This window comes from Amphiprion ocellaris, chromosome 6 (assembly GCF_022539595.1).
Source record: "Amphiprion ocellaris isolate individual 3 ecotype Okinawa chromosome 6, ASM2253959v1, whole genome shotgun sequence".
In the NCBI taxonomy this organism is placed as follows: Eukaryota; Metazoa; Chordata; class Actinopteri; family Pomacentridae; genus Amphiprion; species Amphiprion ocellaris.
The window spans coordinates 5,250,695-5,265,014 of NC_072771.1; the positions used below are offsets into that span (position 1 = coordinate 5,250,695).

The following is a 14,320-nucleotide window of genomic DNA, read 5'->3' on the forward strand; positions in this document are numbered from 1 at the left end:
TATTTATCTTTTATTTCTTTAGTTGATAGGGACAGTGCACATTAATGAACGCTCATTTATTCAGCAATGGGCGTAAATATGCTGGATTATAGGATAATGCTAATTTACATCCGCAGTCCCTAAGAAAAGAAAGACATAACAGTGATACATGAAACGATAAGTCATAATCAAAGCACATTGCAAAAGGTACACAAAGAAAACATAACAGTGAAACGTACAATAAAACATAGGACAATAGGTTGCATGCTCATTTTTAATATTTTATCTGTCATTGTGAACTTTCATTGAACACCCAGACATCAGACACTCATTTTTGTTTTCTGTTATGACACAAAATTGTTTGAACGCTTTATTTTCAAGTAATTTTAGTGTTTTTCCAGCTTGTCAGTTGTCAACACGTGGAACTGTCACTGTGCGTCATTTGCTTTAATGGATGGTTGATTTATGAATAATAACATCGCTGACTATCGGTCAAGGAAAATTATTACATTTCTGTCCCTACTCTAATAACATGCTTCCAACAATATTCAAGAGACCCTGTTCTGAGAATAAACACATTTTTGAAGTAAGGTACTGACAGATTTCCTGGATGGATAAAGTTGCTGCAGCAGTATTTGTTGACATTTGTTGCAGCTGAAAGTCACTTCTTTATGTATTTATGTATGTGAGAATTTTTGAGTATGATATCAAACTGCTGTGAAGAGATTAATAATGCTAATGTTTAAGACTGCAGCTTGTTTGCTGTGTAACCTGGTGTTCAGTTGATGTCTAAAGTAACTGAGACAATTAGTTAAAAACAGTTTTATCATCAGATGGAAAAAACGTCCACTGTAATTTATAGTTGATTTTCTACATGGCTGACGATCTGTTCAGGAAACTGTTTACTATCTCCACCTCTAGTTTTTGACGCTTGCCTCGGTGTCCAGTGTCTTCCTTTTACTCTTTAGCTCAGTGTTGTCACTTACATTGGCAGCAACAGCATGCATGGCACCGACCTCTTGGGATGTATTAAGATAAATGCAGGCAGAAATTGGAGCGTCGCAGTGTGTGTCAGCCCTTAGATGAATACAGGCCAGGTATCCATTGCAAGCTGACTTGTTAGCTGGCTTTAATAGGCCTTACTGAAATTGGAAGCGAGCGTCAGCCGCCTGTGGGACTCCAGTCTGGCCGGCTGACACACGCTACTAAATGGGAATTTGTGGTTGGAGCAGGTAGGATAGATGGAAAGTGAAATTACATGCCGAGCTCAGATAAGTGGATGAGTCAGTGATAAATCTAATGAATTGTCCGGCTGAGTCTGATTCCGGGGGGAAACGGGGGAGGAGGAGGTACAGATATAGCTGATTTAGAAATCCCACTTTACTTTTTGTGCTCGCTGACGTAACGCTGCTCCGTGTTTCCGCACCCAGGAGGAATTATTTTGTGGAAGGGATCATGTGGTCACCTGTTGATGGAGGGACATAAAACCAGAGAGGAAGCACTGTCACGGACTAACATGTTGTCAGAACTGCTCCTGCATTTTTGTCCCCCGAAGCAAAATTGTTTGCAAAAATGAGGCTGTGCTCTTTGTTCATAGAAATGGACGGGTGCATTTTTCAGAGTGCACTCGGGAGGTTTTTCATGACACAAAATATCATGTCGGTGGTCCTCATGTCTAGTTAGAACTGAACAAGTCTCAAGTTGTTGTTTTTTTTTACCACAATGCAAGATGAGACAGAGAATCTACAGCTCTGTGAGACAGCGGTGTGTCGAGCTAAATGCTAATGTTAGCATGCTAATGACAGTGCTGGAAAGTCTTTGCAATTTCATCCATCGAATTTAACAAGCTAATGTTTGCTAATTAGGTCTCAACAGGGCTGAGGATGACGGGAAGGTGATTAGCTCTGCAGATTATTACTCATATATACATGATCAGACCACAACATTATGACCGCTCTTATCCATCCATCCATCCATCCATCCATCCATCCATCCATCCATCCATCCATCCATCCATCCATCCATCTATCTATCTGTTGTCCCAGAACAAACACACTCCTTCATGCAAATGGAACCTACAAATTTCCACAATAACACAATATTAGACAGGTGGTCATAATGTTATGCCTGATCAGTGTATATATAAATAACATAAAAGTCTGACCTGATGATGGCACTAGAATACAGCTCAGCCTGAGACAGGCACAAACACGTGTATGAAATTTCATTAAGACTTAGGTACACTTTATTAATCACTTACCAGGGAAATTTACAATGGCAATCCATCTAGTAAATGAGATATTTGACTGTAAACATCACTTGAGGATGTTATCATCCCAGTAAATGTTCATTATCGTAGGACATCATTGCCACTACGACCGTCTAGCAGGCCAAAACATGTTTTATCATGTATTTTGATCATTAAAAACAGATAAAAACCCCCAAAACGTCACCGACCTTTGCAGTCACGTGAATAAGTGCATGTAAAGTCTGGTACAGTTGTCACCCTGGAAGCATGTAGTGAACATGGAAGCATGGTGTATGGTATTTAACCCAAATATATATTATCAAACCCTAACCAAGTAGTTTGTGTGCCTAAAATAAACAAACTACAAATAAGAAAGCATGTAAACACTAAGTGAAAAACAGCAAGTCGAACCAGAAGTCAAAACACGGCCTTAGGCCTAAAGATGCTATTCTAAAAATGGTCCGAGACAGGAGTAGAAGTCACATCTTCTGGTCGGAAGATTGCTGAATTATAGCACCACCTCCCACTTCAAATTGTATGAATCATGGCTCCATCACCTTTACATGGGATGATAACAGGCTACTGAGTTACTAGAAGGTTTAGGAGGTCTTTAAGGGATCTTACGTATGTAAGGGAATGAGACAATCAAGTCTCCACTGAAATATGTTCATACAAAACTAAACTACATCCTGAGGTAAATATTTTTTGTTAGATCAAGTTTGTAACAAATACATTTCTAATTACTATATCTTTACGTTTATTTTATTGTTTCACAGTTGCTCATTTTTAGCCAAACAATCATATATTAGATCTCCATCTAATATGGGCCTTGTCAACATGGAAATCCAGAAAATGGAGGAGAAGCTTCAAATATGTCGTGAATGGGTTGAATCTTAACCCATTCATGACATTTTTCTGAACACTAAACAAGTAGTTTTAGAACTTAACCAAACTCCTAATGTAAAAGTGTCTAACAAAGCATATTTCCCTAAACTTGACCACCTAATGTTGGTGTTTAAACCGAACCAGAAAGCGACTGAAAACCAAAAGCAAACAACAAAAGACGGCACTCAAGAGACTGATGGTTTCTATCGTGCGAACACTCCGGTTTCTGCTTTACACTGCCATCCTCTTCTTCAACATTCTAAAGTGGACCTTGTGGCTTTTTTAAACTGGCTGCCGTTCACATAAGTGAGAAATTATGTTCCAAACGAAATTATGTTCCTCTCGAAACATAATCTGGAATACAGTTTAGTTGTACAGGAACATAATTTTGTGGACATCGGGCTTGGATGATAACGTCGTCTTTCTGAAAGGCACTGAAAGGTCTCAGGGGATCAAAGTCTTTGGAGTTTAATCTCTGGGATACCATGAATGTTCGTGCAACATTTCATAGTCATCCAGTAGTTGTGAATAGACTGAGCAGTAACTCAGTCCCTGCAGATTCATGCCACCAGCATTGCCACCAAATCACATCTGACTCCAAACGCTGCCTATAAAAAGCTGCCCTGTACAGCAGTAGATCACAGACTTCCTTCTCTCTGATCCTTTGTCTGTCTCTGAAGGCTTCTGCCTCTCGTCTTTCGGCAGCTGCTGTGACTTGTGATTGTACCTGGCTGTGGAGTGGAGAAATAAATGTTCTTTTACATGGGAGGTGATTTTTTTTCCTGTGCTCTCAACCCTTCAGTCGCCTTCTTTCTTTTTTTTATTTGCTTTGTCAACTCAATCCTGCAATCTGACCTCTGATCCAGCTGGAGGAAGTTATTCTCTGCTTGTATTGTTCAGTGCTGACAGGGCTTGACATGGTGCTTTACTACAGGCGTAGGAACTGCTTAATTCACCCGGATATTATTTAATATATACTAGTTTTCCCTGTGACTACACTCAACTTGAGAAAAATCAGAACATTTATTGCCTGTAATATATTATTTTTATTTACATGTGCCTCTATGTATTTAACTTTCAACTCTACTGTAAGACCAGAAAATCCAGTTTTGGGGTTGGAGCACAAACATGCAGTAAAAGTTTAGCTGTTAAGAGTAGAGCTACTCCAAGAGTAACATATGATATTTACTGTAGACTGGACTTATGCTTCTCTGTGGTGTGTAGACCAATTATAGTTACATGTACAAGTTATGTGAGTTACCTGCTTCCAACCACAGCTGAATTAAACCAATCTTCCTGCTTGATGTGTGGCTGACATTTGCAAGATGCATGCCTGGTTTCCATAGCATCTTCTTTGATTGAGTGTAACTGCAGCTTTACATTGCTCTTAAGTTTAAAATAGCAGTGGAACTACTTGAACTACTCAGTTTTCCTGTCCATTTTGTAAACTGTCAGTCAATTTTCCTGATGCCTCCTCCACCTTCTAAGCATTTATTATTCATCCTATATAATGGTGTTCCTTTATCACCTCATTTTATGGCGGTGATGTATGTTTGCTCATACAAAGAGCCAGCATTTTCAGGATGGAGAGGTGTGGCACAAGTCAGAATCGATTCAAGTTCAAGTCCTGTGTGGGACAATTTTTAGCATTATAGCATTTTTTTTGACCAAGTTTTGTTTTGACTTTAGTTCTCACTTGTGTTTTTAGTTGATTTTGGTTAAATTTAGAAAATAAAAAGATCATGGTTTGTCTTAAAATACACTCTTTTGTGATGTTTAAGGGATAAATGGGGTACAATTAGCTAGTTTTTACTTGAGGTGTCTTTACAGTGGAGGCATGACAATAATTGCACTTTCACATTTAAATAAACAGAGCATTGCTTTCACTTCCATGCTGTGCTACAGTCATGCTAACATGCAAATCAAAGTGAAGCTTAAAATAATCTTCACTTGAATTAAGGGCATCTCCTAGTGGCAAAGTATAAGTTAAAATTGTATTAAAAACGCCACACTTTTTGACCATCTACTTATTGATACACATTATAATGTACCAAAGTTCCTTAAATGCCTCACATGCAGACTACAGTAGATGCTAGCTAAATGGCTGTGTGCTGAGAAGCCTCTAGTCTCCACTCAGCTGTAGCAGTGCAGCAACTCAGATGTGTGGCCAAAAATTAGTTTACAAAGAGTGAAATCAGACGTTTTTAGGGGCACTAAGTGGCGTTTTCTATATGCAGAACAGCAGTTTAAAACATCAGTGTCACAGTTGATTGTGTTCATTTAATTGTGGGAAACTGAGTCATGGTTGTAAATAATATTTTTAGTTTATTTTATTATTAATTGCGTGTTCCTGTAGTCTAATTGATAGAAATAATATACACTACTGTACAAAAGTTTGGGGTCACCCAGACAATTTCATGTTTTCCATGAAAACTCCCACTTTTATTCATGTACTAACATAACTGCACAAGGGTTTTCTAACCATCAATGAGCCTTTCAACACCATTAGCTAACACAATGTAGCATTAGAACACAGGAGTGATGGTTGCTGGAAATGTTCCTCTGTACCTCTATGGAGATATTCCATTAAAAATCAGCTGTTTCCAGCTAGAATAGTCATTTACCACATTAACAATGTCTAGACTGTACTTCTAACTCATTTAATGTTATCTTCATGGAAAAAAAATACTTTTCTTTCAAAAATGAGGACATTTCTAAATGACCTCAGACTTTTGAACGGTAGTGTATGTCATGAGGATACTGGAGGCTGCTTAGACCAGAATTTTGTCTTCCATCCAGTCCTACCAGGACCAGATGGTTTTTGTAAAGAGCTCTTGTAGCTGAGAAGTTTATATGACATGAATTTGGTTTGTGATTGTGTCGTGGTAACAACTTTAAAGTCTATAAAAGCTGGGGGGCCTTTTGCTGGAAACATCTTTCTCTCAACATTTTTAGCAAAAAGCTGCTCATAATCTTCAGATTGCCAAGGCTCAGGACGTAGTGTTTCTTGTCCACTGAAGAGAAAATTGCCTCTTTGATACTCAGCTGCTAATGTCCACGTTTTGAAGGGTTGTCTAGTAAAGAGATCTCCTGACGGGCAGCTCAGCACCTCCATGCTGGCCTGCTGCCAAACATGCGCGTGAACGAGTGAATAAGAGGCAGATTGAAAAGTGCTTTGGCTAAAAGTGCTTTGTAATTGCAGCCATTTACTTTACATTTTCAGGTTTCAGTCCATCCTTTTCCAGTGTCCAGAGGGGCAGCAATCACACACAGTTCTAGCAATTCAATAAGGCAAATCTAAAGGCCAACATGATGGGATAATCCCACCTAATGATTCGCTGGGAGGATAGATGGAAATCTTATTTGTCCACAACGTAAGATTTTTTCCTTCCCTCACAAAATAGTTTAGCATTTGAATATAGCTTATAAAACTCCCATAAGTATTAGGCATCGCATTAATCTCAGCCTGCCTCTCTCAGATAGTTTTGCCTGTTATGTATTTTGTGCTGTACATGCGATTCTGATCCCTCCAGACTTGATGAAAAATTGGATTGCAGCGATTGACTGTAGATCCACATGATTACATAAGACTCTCCTCTCTGTCTCTTTGCAAAATAAGACTCAGTTTAATGGTGATAGTGTGATTCTTGCAGCTCATAAAGCGTTAAACTCAAGGAAAACATCACCTGACGTGATCACCGCGATTGGGAAAAAAAGAAGAACCCCGGGGCCTGGTATGCTAAATGACTAATTAACTCCTGTGTCTCATTAGCAGCCGTTGGGCTTGCTGGGGGGTAGCAGCGGTGGAGCTCTGTTGGAGGTTTTTAGAGATGCAATTGAGTTTGATTCCCCAGAGTGACACAGGCGTGTTTGTCATAGGTCCAGTTCAAGTGTGAGGTAAAGATAGCCGTAATGAAGTTGCATAAAGCAGAAAGTCACATAAAAGAGAAAGTGAAATGAATAGTCAGTCAAAAGCACCTAATTCTGAATGAAAAAGAAAGAAATCATGCTCCTGCAAATGGCAATGAAATCATCAAAATAATATTTGTTTTTTCTGTTTCTTGTTTACATGTTCTTAATTTTGATAAGCTAGTTATTACTGTTACATTGGAGCCCTGCGCTTCCCAATTATTACCAGTGTTGGCAAGTAGTGGTACCAGAAAATAGGGCTAAAATGATTTGTGTTCAAAATGAAACTTGTAAAATATCAAAGTTAGAATCACAATATGGCTTTTTTTGCTTCACATTTAAAGCTTCAACTCTATTTTCTGAGTTTTAAGGCCTGCCCCATCTAATATATGATTGATTGGATGAAAATAACCAACACTGAAGCTATACGATAAATGGCAAAGACATGTTGATTAGAAATGTATTTGTGATATGTTATGTTTTCCTTAATTGAGAATGCAGTTTGCTTGTATAGAAACGTACTTTTGTGGAGACTTGGCTGCATCTGTTGTAGTAGTTTAGAGTTTTTATTTGTCACATCCTCATACAATCTGTGCAGCAAAATGCAAATTGGCTGTTCTAAAGGCTGTGCAGCAACAATAAGACGTTATAAAAATAACAATCCTTTACAAACAACAGAAAATTAGAAAAAAGCCACAATATCATAAATAATAAGGAAGTAGAGATTATCTGCTTAGTGTCATTCTCTTCTGGAGATTAGAGGAAGAGCAGCAGACAGACAGGGCTGGATGGAGAGTAAAATTAGGTTTTCCTTTTCTCTGCAAGTCAGAGATGAGTTTGGACCGACTCGTGCTCGTCCATCCTGTCAAACTTTTCAGTCTTTTCCAAAACAAAAATGTTGAAGAGTAGCTGAACTCCCAGTTGCACTCAGAGCTGCTCTCAGTCTCAATCCGTCTCCTGCTGATGGCGTTCGCTCTTCCTCTCCGACGGTTTGCAGCTCGCTGTTAACCTTTTCTGAAACCCTGATTGTTAAAGCTGCAGGCGGCCTTCTTAGACTGGAGGGTTTAACACACACACGGCTTTCAATTCTATCTTCTCAACACGAAGTCCTATTTTAGGCAGCAGTTTCAGCAGGATACTGGATTAATCTAAAAACAATCATGCCTAATAACAGGTATTTTCCCTCAAACCCTGTACTCAGTTTCTTCATCAGTCAAGTAACTTGGAATAATGATATCTTCATAAAGTTTCTGTAGCTATTTTAAGTTATGTATAATACTTAAAGTCTCACAAGTGTTTTTTCTTGCCACAATAACATTTTAGATGCAGAATAACAACATCCATTGGTTGGTCCAACTTGTTCTCTTTACCAAAAGTAAGCAATTATATGAATAATGGCAACCAAAATTTCTCACTTAAAGTCTTCAGGTAGGTTTTTTTGTACAGTTAGCAATAACAAAAATGTAAGTTATTTAATTTACTGTCATGAAAACCAGATAATATTTGAATGAAAACAATACTAGTATATCTGACTTTATCCTAAATGATGCACAAATCTGTCTCCTAAAGTTTATACAGACAAACTGCTGATTTAATTCCTATTTAGCAGCACCTTTGTTTCCATCTAATTTACCAACATTTACATGAGCACAGTGTGTAAAATAGTGTTAAAGTATGAAGTAAATAGTTGCAACTGCTGAAAAAATACATTTAAATACAGTGGGATATTGTAACGCTCAAAAACACAGAATGATGGCAAATATTGGTAAAATAATCATATTTTTATTTGATTTAAATGCCGTAAACAGTGTTAGTATTATTATTTTTTAAAATTTACAATATTCTTTTTACGTTTACTGCAACTTTGCTAGGTGTTCTCTGTAATTTACCAAACTTTGAACATCTGGAAAATAATAGTTTTGACAATATTTACCAAATTAAAATTTTCAATATACATTTTTTTAAATAATGACAAATATCTGTAATAATACAATCTTTTGTTGCTGATTTTCTTGTAGTAAAAATAGCGCATTTTTTTCAAATGTATAAAAAATTTTAAAAAAGAAGTACTACTTATGCAAATATACATTTTTGATGTGGATTATTTGCATTTTTAACCATTTTTGAGGATTAGCATAAAAATGAATACTTTTTTCTATGAATTAAAATACTTAGCTAACTCCCAATGTAACTTAAAATAAGAGTTTAAAAAATTACTATTAAAAAACACTTAAAAAATGGTTCTGTTGAGTGGGTGGTTGGTTGGATTCTTGGATGTGTGGGTGGTTGGTTGCTTGGTTGCTTGCTTGGTTGGTTGGTTGGTTGGATGAGTGGGTGGGTGGTTGGTTGCTTGGTTGGTTGCTTGGTTGGATGAGTGGGTGGTTGGTTGGTTGGTTGCTTGCTTGCTTGCTTGGTTGGTTAGTTGCTTGGATGAGTGGGTGTTTGGTTGGTTGGATGAGTGGGTGGTTGGTTGGTTGGGTGCTTGGTTGGTTGAGTGCTTGGTTGGTTGGTTGCTTGGATGAGTGGGTGGTTGCTTGGTTGGTTGAGTGCTTGGTTGGTTGTTTTAAAACTTGCTTTAAAAATGTTTCATTGTTCATGGTGTAGTAACAGTAAAAATGGGCCTAACATACCTGGATGGTGTCTTGGGAAAGGCCAATTTCTTCTTCGTCACACTTGAATTTTCGAAATTGAAGTCCTCTAAAATAGTATGAACAAACACAAACATCTGCTTTTTCTGACTTGCTGTTTCACGGATCACCTGCCCTCAAAAATCTGCCACAAAATTATGTTGCAAGAATCCAATTCTTCATCCACACGTTTATAAACTTGGTGTTGGATTAGTGGCGGCAGGGGAGGAACTTCTGAAGGTGAACAAATGTCTTCTTTATAATGAAAATGCTTTTTGTTGGACAAAAGACTGTTTCTATTTAATTCAGAGAACGTCAAAAAAAAACCTTTTATCACATTTTCTGTGAGAGTGACAAAGACTGCAGAGTCTAAATGTACTTTACTGAAGTTTATATAAGCTGGACGACAAGTTATTTTGACGTACAAACTGGAAAGTGCGTTTTGTAAGTCACAAAAGATCTTTCCTAAAGTCTTTAAAGACATGTTGTTCTTTCATGTTGTGCCACCAACAGTTAAATATTACTTTGACCAACAGAAATTTTTATTTTCAAGACGTGCATGATCTTCTGAATTTATCGCTTGTGCTGAGTTGCACTGATGACTAGTATCAACACAAAAACTCAACACAGAAATGTCTCCTGTAGTGCAGAAATATCAAGCAGGTTGCCTTGAAAAGTTGCAGTTAAATCCTATAGAGGAATTTTACACCTTAAAATCTGTACAAGGGGTCCTCAACTTACGTCTGAGTTCCGTTCCTATGGCCCAACGTAAGTCGATTTTTGCCGCAAGTCGGAACTCCGGTGAAAATGTAAACAAAGCCGTTATGGGCGTCACGAAATCAATCAGTTCTTTGGAGAAGTCAAGAATACCATTGACTTTCATGCATGTGTGAGCCATAATGAAGGGCAAAAAGTTAACGAGTGTTGCACAATCCAAGGTGGTGTACAACCACCAACTTTGAACAGCCGTTTGACAGTTAAGACTTGGTTTTAGGGTTATGGGTAGGGTCATTCCTGCAGCTGTGCTTGTTAAATTTAAGGTGAGGGGCAACAGAATGCATTTAAACAGCAGTGGAAGGATATATTTGTGTGTGATGGCTGGTAAGTGGGTTGGTTGGTGAGTAGGTTGGTTGGTGAGTGGGTTGGTTGGTGAGTAGGTTGGTTGGTGAGTAGGTTAAGAGGTTAAGGAGTTAAATGTTGATCCCTGAACACTGAGAGCCTCCAGACCTCACGTGTCTGTTAATGCGTCCGTTTGTTTAAACTGTCAGTCGCTGTCTCTTTTGTTTTCCGTCTTGTCGCCTCTCTTTGTGCTCTCTTAGTTTAGACTTTCAAGGCCAGCGAGGTGCTTCACTTTCCTTTATTCTATGTATTCCTCAGTCTTTCTCTCTCTGTCTGTCTCTGAGGAGCATGTAAGTACAGTTCAATCTGGTTTAATCTTTTGACCTGATTTACGATATCGTGTCAGAGGTCACCGGCTTTCACCACAGTAACCACGTATAATCTGTGGATGTCTTCACTGACACACTTCACAGATCTCCTACACTGTAAAAAATAAAATATAGGAAAAACAAAGATAAAGAAGACTTTAGATGTTTAACACTTTTGAACCTTTTCATGTTGAATTTGAATTTATTTTAATTTGCAGAATACAAGTAAAGCAAGTGTAAAACTACTGCTAATTTTCAACTCTTGTTCCTTGTTTTTTATTTTATGTGCACAGTACAATTCAATACACATTTTTATTCTATAGATCAAAAACCAATGAGCTTAGGTGGGTCGAATCTTGAATAGATTGTTGTACAAAGACTAAAGACTCTATAAAACATGATTGTTGATATGGAAAACCGTTGTTTTCTATGTTGAAATGTAAAAACATGAAGATTTTAGTGCTTTTTTTTGCATCTAGACCACTTTAGACCAGGTCCAGATCAAAAACCAGTGAGCTGAGGTGGTTCAAATCTTGAATAGATTGTGGTACAAAGGCTAAAGACTCTATAAAACATGATTTTTGATATGGAAAATCATTGTTTTCTGTGCTGAAATGTGAAAACATGGAGATTTTAGTGCCTTTAGTAGTAGTAGTTGTATCTGTTTGCTGTATTAAGTTCAGATTCCTTTAAATTTTATGCATTTATTTAATTTTATTAATACTTTTTACGAGTGTACAATTGTCACAATAAACCTAAGTGATATGAGACACATTATATTTTAAAAGACACATAGGCACCTTCATGATGTTCTTATTCTTTTAGTCTGAGAAAAGACAGATTCTGGAGAATTTAAATTTTTTTAATTGGCTCTAATAACTGGTACGAGTATAGTTAAATTTATGGTTGAAGGCTATTCATCTTATTTCACTGTTCAGATGTTGTTTTTCACTCTGACTGCCTCTGGGGTATTTCATGTCACAGTCTGGACTTTCCTTCGACTTCTCTGTCAATTAAATTCTATTTAAGTGTCATAAAATGGTGACCTTTTTCCTCCTGTCAACCTGTATTAGTCTTTAGGAAGTGACTTTATCAAGTTATAAAAACAGCAGTGATTTATGTCTGACTGATCGAAACCTTAAACTTTGCTCTTATTGACAACGATGACACTTTTCTCAGTGCTGCTGCTTCTTTAGAAAGAGTGTTTTTCTTCCACATCGGGCTTTTGTAAATTAAAATGTCTAAAGAACAGGACAAAATGTTATATAGTTTGTGGATTTGTGTACTTATATTATCCAAAATGTGTCCCAAAACATCAAATAGTATGAAAGGAAGAACCCACTCTGTTGTTTTTTTATTATTGTATTGTTGGTGTTGATCAATTATTATTATAGTATGATTGTTTTGACCATGAATAACAGTGCGTAGCTACCAAATTTTCTAAAAGAGCTTCATGGACGACTGACTCATCTCATCTAATCTAATCTTAGATTGCTTTGTTTGAGAGACGCTAAGCAACAGAACTTGCAAACTGTGTATTTAAAAAAACATTACTTGGATATTTATATTAATTTATGAGGACATTAGCAACATAACAATGATCCTTATACCTGTATATTAAACAGATGGTAAAGATGGTGGAGATATGTATTTTCACAACTTATTGAATATTGTTAACAGTTTTATACATTTAAGATACTCTGCACATTATACATGTTTTAATTTGTCGGATAATCTGTGCAGTATCAGTATTTTTAAAATCAATATCTCTAATCATGGAAGAATCTGTGCAACACCATAGTTTTTCCACATATAGACTAAACACATGCAATATTGTTTCCATATTTAAAGCAATCTGTGCAATGTCTGAATTTCTACATAAAGAATAATCTACAATATCAACAGCATTTATTATATATATTTTATTATTATATCATATCATACCTCATGTCATTTGTCATATCTCATATCTCGTCGTCATATATCTTCTCATCATTTCTAATCTCATCTCTCCACAGTTCATCTCTCATCTCATCTCTCCTCATCTCATCTCTCTTATATCCTTTCATCTTATCTCTCCTCATCTCTCATCTATACTCTCCTCACATCCTCTTATCTCATTTTGTCTCCTCTCCTCATCTCTCCTCATCTATCATCTCATCTCTCCTCTCATCTCTCATCTCATCTTATCTCTCCTCATCTCATTTCATCTCTCATCTCATCTCATCTTATCTCATCTCTCCTAATCTGTCCTCATCTCTCATCTTATCTCTCCTCTTCTCTTATCTAATACTATGCCTCCTCATCTAATCTCTTATCTCTTGTCTAATCTCACCTCATATCTCATCTTATCTCATCTGACCTCTCCTCATCTCATCTCGTCTCATCTCATCAAAACAGTTTTAATATTATAGTGCTGGTCACATTTTCAATTAAACTTGTGCTTAATTACATCAAACGAGTTACACTTTCCCGATGCGGTTTCCCCGTTGTAATTCTAATTTCATATTTGTTGTGAATGCTTCCAGCATTCTCACAACTGGAACCATATAATTGGGCAAAATTCCTTGTTCCTTTGTCCACTTTCAAAACCAGCATGTAAATTTCAGCAAAACTCCAGAAAAACACAGTGGACCTCTGTACATGCAGAACCAACCAAGTCTGAAAGCCATAATAAACTGGTTTCAATCTTGTATGTCTGTGCATCCTGCCTGACTCTGTTACCATATAAACAGCACTTAAATACCAATATCATTAATTTAAGCATGAATAAACACAAATATGTAATAACATGCTGTTCATTTAGCAGATTCTCTTGTGCGCTGCTTCCTTGCTTACGTAAAGCTTTTCCTCGCAGGATAAAAAGCAGCGACTTCACCTGTTGTTCCCCCCACAAAGTGCCTGAATCTTTCCGTCACACACCATAATTTCTATCAAGCCTCAACACACTTTCCTGCCACCTTTCTCCTTTCAGTTTTGTGCTCTTAAACACTAGATGGCTGTGTGTAGGTGTGCGGGCTGATGTATGTCTGTCTGAGTGGTAAAAATACACCATTTTTATTCCCCTTTTACAACAAACCAGTCCTTCAATAATGGATGGGCTCTGATGGAGGGCATATGCCATAGTCGGATGTAAAGCTACAGGACAAACATATCCAGCATGAGTCATAGACAGGATGGACAACGTCAGACTTTTTTCTGATCCTGTGGGTTTTGTTGCTTCGACTAAATAATCTCATGGATTA

At 37.2% G+C, this 14,320-nt stretch overlaps 1 protein-coding gene across 1 annotated transcript in view; it reads left to right on the top strand.

The window, feature by feature from the left end:
• Nucleotides 1-14,320, top strand: part of LOC111565599 (protein unc-13 homolog B-like) — a 279,044-nt gene that overhangs the window by 44,913 nt on the left and 219,811 nt on the right. The window lies entirely within an intron of this gene.